Below are 5,000 nucleotides of genomic sequence, written 5' to 3' on the forward strand. Positions count from 1 at the left end.
TACTCATTCCGATTACGGGGCCTCGGATGAGTCCCGTATCGTTATTTTTCGTCACTACCTCCCCGTGCCGGGAGTGGGTAATTTGCGCGCCTGCTGCCTTCCTTGGATGTGGCAGCCGTTTCTCAGGCTCCCTCTCCGGAATCGAACCCTGATTCCCCGTTACCCGTTACAACCATGGTAGGCGCAGAACCTACCATCGACAGTTGATAAGGCAGACATTTGAAAGATGCGTCGCCGGTACGAGGACCGTGCGATCAGCCCAAAGTTATTCAGAGTCACCAAGGCAAACGGACCAGACAAGCCAATCCGATTGGTTTTGATCTAATAAAAGCGTCCCTTCCATCTCTGGTCGGGACTCTGTTTGCATGTATTAGCTCTAGAATTACCACAGTTATCCAAGTAACGTGGGTACGATCTAAGGAACCATAACTGATTTAATGAGCCATTCGCGGTTTCACCTTAATGCGGCTTGTACTGAGACATGCATGGCTTAATCTTTGAGACAAGCATATGACTACTGGCAGGATCAACCAGGGAGCTGCGTCAACTAGAGCTGAGCAGCCGGCCGCCCGGGAGTGTGTCCCGGGGGCCCGCGCGAACACGCAAGCGTCCGCTCAATTATTCTGCAAACAGGAGGAGGCCGAGCTCCCCTGCACGATACACCTCGAAACCCTCTCAGGTCCCGGCGGCGCGCAGCGCCGTCCTAGGTACTTGGTCGGTTTCGAGAGAGGCGCAATCGCCCGGAGTTAGGCGAGTAGACGGTTTTAGTGCGAACACCCTTGCTCCCAACTGAGCTTGCCGCTGCCGACAGAGGCCCGGGAGCGTGCTGTCGTGGCATTGCCGGCGGGAGACAACACGCGCCACCTATGGTGACCGGCAGCTCCAACGCCAGCGCCACACAAGGGCAAAGCCCCACTTGGGTGCAGAAGCGAACTCTCCCAGCACAGCGCACGCGCCAACACGTCCGCACAACTGCGATACAAACCACCTGCGAGAACCGCTGGGGCGACCGAGCAGCAGACGGCGTCGCGGCGCCGAGTGCCAGGCGGCGGCGCATCCTCAACGCACACAGTCCTCAATCAGACCAGCACACTGCAGATGTCCACCGCGCTTCGCACCGGGCTCGGCTGAACCAACTTTGGCCGCCAGGCGCCGCGTGCAGGGTGCGCCGCAGCGTAGCTGCGCCGCCTGCCGAGCCCGTCGGCTGGCGCTCCTGCCACTCGGCGCCCCCCACCAGCCGCCTGTTGCGCGTGCGCCCACGCAGCGCGCGGCCAACACGCCGGGCGGCCCCCCTTCACCGGCCGGGAACAGTCCCACCAAGCCACCGCCGCGTATCGCTTCATACCCACATGGGCCTAGTCACGTGTGTGGATGTGGCGGGTACCGCTGAAACAACCGGTTAATAGCTGTACCGATCGTCGCCATCACAGATTCACCTCCAGCGTGAACAACCGCTCAACAACGGATTTCCAGTTCATTTGCGTATCTTGGGCAGTAAACGTAGATGTCCACCTACATTTGCGAATTCAACAATTCTTGCATGCCAGGATGTCATGTGTCACGACACGCTACATCAGACCACATACACACTGCGACATGTGCAGAAGAGAACACGTGGAAGGTGGCCCGCGCACGTATGCGATGTCCCTTCCGCGATCCACTGTCAACCGGCATCTGCGGCATGTCCCAGATATGGAACGCGGTCCACCAGGGTAGCACTTTGTGTGAGGCAATACGACAAAGTCGGAATACACGCGTCACTACATCACACGGCTCACGCTGACCTGACCTGACTCACCGCACCACCACCCCCAGCGACCCAGGGTGACATACAATGCGTTCGTACGTTCCTCCCACACGCCTCTACGGCGTACCACAGTGCAACCTAGCTGTTATTGGGAGACGAGACAAGTAGCATCGAGCACAACATATGGAAATTGAGATTCGACACCGTTGGGCACAGCCAGCGTACGGTCACACGTATCACACTACTTCACTCTGTACGTAACTACCGATGATCGGTACAGCGTGTGGGTTACGCGTACGACATCAGCGGACAATGGACACAGACCATACCACGACGTACACTGAGGGCGTCGACATCTGAACGCAACTGAACAGCTGCGAGGCTCATTTAACACTCAAACGCCAGACCGACCAGCTTGAGAGGACGGAGACACAAAGAGAGGGGCAGAGGGGGGGGGGGGGCGATATAGTCCTATTGCAGTACAATTGACAGTGGATAGCGGGAATATGTGGAAAGTAAGCAACACTCGCAAGACATCTACATGAGGATAACAACGACACCAGAGATTCCGAGCAGTGAGCTATGTTAGGCAAAGGGACAACGTGGGTTAGGTTAAGGGACAACGTGGGTTAGGTTAAGGGACAACGTGGGTTAGGTTAAGGGACAACGTGGGTTAGGTTAAGGGACAACGTGGGTTAGGTTAAGGGACAACGTGGGTTAGGTTAAGGGACAACGTGGGTTAGGTTAAGGGACAACGTGGGTTAGGTTAAGGGACAACGTGGGTTAGGTTAAGGGACAACGTGGGTTAGGTTAAGGGACAACGTGGGTTAGGTTAAGGGACAACGTGGGTTAGGTTAAGGGACAACGTGGGTTAGGTTAAGGGACAACGTGGGTTAGGTTAAGGGACAACGTGGGTTAGGTTAAGGGACAACGTGGGTTAGGTTAAGGGACAACGTGGGTTAGGTTAAGGGACAACGTGGGTTAGGTTAAGGGACAACGTGGGTTAGGTTAAGGGACAACGTGGGTTAGGTTAAGGGACAACGTGGGTTAGGTTAAGGGACAACGTGGGTTACGTTAAGGGACAACGTGGGTTACGTTAAGGGACAACGTGGGTTACGTTAAGGGACAACGTGGGTTACGTTAAGGGACAACGTGGGTTACGTTAAGGGACAACGTGGGTTAGGTTAAGGGACAACGTGGGTTAGGTTAAGGGACAACGTGGGTTAGGTTAAGGGACAACGTGGGTTAGGTTAAGGGACAACGTGGGTTAGGTTAAGGGACAACGTGGGTTAGGTTAAGGGACAACGTGGGTTAGGTTAAGGGACAACGTGGGTTAGGTTAAGGGACAACGTGGGTTAGGTTAAGGGACAACGTGGGTTAGGTTAAGGGACAACGTGGGTTAGGTTAAGGGACAACGTGGGTTAGGTTAAGGGACAACGTGGGTTAGGTTAAGGGACAACGTGGGTTAGGTTAAGGGACAACGTGGGTTAGGTTAAGGGACAACGTGGGTTAGGTTAAGGGACAACGTGGGTTACGTTAAGGGACAACGTGGGTTACGTTAAGGGACAACGTGGGTTACGTTAAGGGACAACGTGGGTTACGTTAAGGGACAACGTGGGTTACGTTAAGGGACAACGTGGGTTACGTTAAGGGACAACGTGGGTTAGGTTAAGGGACAACGTGGGTTAGGTTAAGGGACAACGTGGGTTAGGTTAAGGGACAACGTGGGTTAGGTTAAGGGACAACGTGGGTTAGGTTAAGGGACAACGTGGGTTAGGTTAAGGGACAAATTGAGTTAGGTTAAGGGACAAATTGAGTTAGGTTAAGGGACAAATTGAGTTAGGTTAAGGGACAAATTGAGTTAGGTTAAGGGACAAATTGAGTTAGGTTAAGGGACAAATTGAGTTAGGTTAAGGGACAAATTGAGTTAGGTTAAGGGACAAATTGAGTTAGGTTAAGGGACAAATTGAGTTAGGTTAAGGGACAAATTGAGTTAGGTTAAGGGACAAATTGAGTTAGGTTAAGGGACAAATTGAGTTAGGTTAAGGGACAAATTGAGTTAGGTTAAGGGACAAATTGAGTTAGGTTAAGGGACAAATTGAGTTAGGTTAAGGGATAATCTGGTACAACCACAGTTAGGTTAAGCGATAATCTGGTACAGCCACAGTTAGGTTAAGCGATAATCTGGTACAGCCACAGTTAGGTTAAGCGATAATCTGGTACAGCCACAGTTAGGTTAAGCGATAATCTGGTACAGCCACAGTTAGGTTAAGCGATAATCTGGTACAGCCACAGTTAGGTTAAGCGATAATCTGGTACAGCCACAGTTAGGTTAAGCGATAATCTGGTACAGCCACAGTTAGGTTAAGCGATAATCTGGTACAGCCACAGTTAGGTTAAGCGATAATCTGGTACAGCCACAGTTAGGTTAAGCGATAATCTGGTACAGCCACAGTTAGGTTAAGCGATAATCTGGTACAGCCACAGTTAGGTTAAGCGATAATCTGGTACAGCCACAGTTAGGTTAAGCGATAATCTGGTACAGCCACAGTTAGGTTAAGCGATAATCTGGTACAGCCACAGTTAGGTTAAGCGATAATCTGGTACAGCCACAGTTAGGTTAAGCGATAATCTGGTACAGCCACAGTTAGGTTAAGCGATAATCTGGTACAGCCACAGTTAGGTTAAGCGATAAAGTTGGTTAAATTCGGTATTGTGTGGGAAGGGGGCAGAGAGAGAGTGGGGGGGGGGGGTGGATAGTTGTGGCAGTACGCGGATGCCTGAGTCACCGTCAGATATGTCACGTCGGTTCGATGCTTGTAGCAAGAGGCTGGCGGGTCTGTGTCTCTCACTTCTGCAATTTTTCATGTGGTATAACACGAGGGCGGGGGGGTGATATTTGGTGCCCCTCTGTGTAGGATGTGTGTTGGTGGTGTTGGTTTATCTGAGCAATGGTAGTTGTCGGAGGAGTGGGGTATTGTGCTTTTATAGGTGGACCTACTGCTCTGGTTATCATAGTGTCGACGGTGCAATGTGGCAGAGAGGATGCACTCGACATTGTCGCATTCCAGATGTTTACGTATTGTGTGTCTCCGTTGCAGGCCGAGAGTGGTGCATGTTCGAGTGTGTGGCTGACGTGCGATTCACGTTGTGTGCCCAGTCTTACAGCACGTATAGGGACATTCGCATAAATCATCTATATGTGGCCTTGCATCATTTACTAAGCAGTGCCGTGAGACGACCGAACTATTAG

At 52.0% G+C, this 5,000-nt stretch overlaps 1 non-coding gene across 1 annotated transcript in view; it reads right to left on the reverse strand.

Annotated features, from left to right (window-relative positions):
* Nucleotides 1-537, reverse strand: part of LOC126329516 (small subunit ribosomal RNA) — a 1,893-nt gene extending 1,356 nt beyond the window's left edge. The window contains exon 1 of the ribosomal RNA XR_007562302.1: nucleotides 1-537. This exon is cut by the window's left edge and continues 1,356 nt beyond it. This is a non-coding gene — a ribosomal RNA (small subunit ribosomal RNA).
* Nucleotides 538-5,000: the final 4,463 nt, after the last annotated feature.

Source organism: Schistocerca gregaria, unplaced genomic scaffold (assembly GCF_023897955.1).
Source record: "Schistocerca gregaria isolate iqSchGreg1 unplaced genomic scaffold, iqSchGreg1.2 ptg001188l, whole genome shotgun sequence".
In the NCBI taxonomy this organism is placed as follows: domain Eukaryota; kingdom Metazoa; phylum Arthropoda; class Insecta; order Orthoptera; family Acrididae; genus Schistocerca; species Schistocerca gregaria.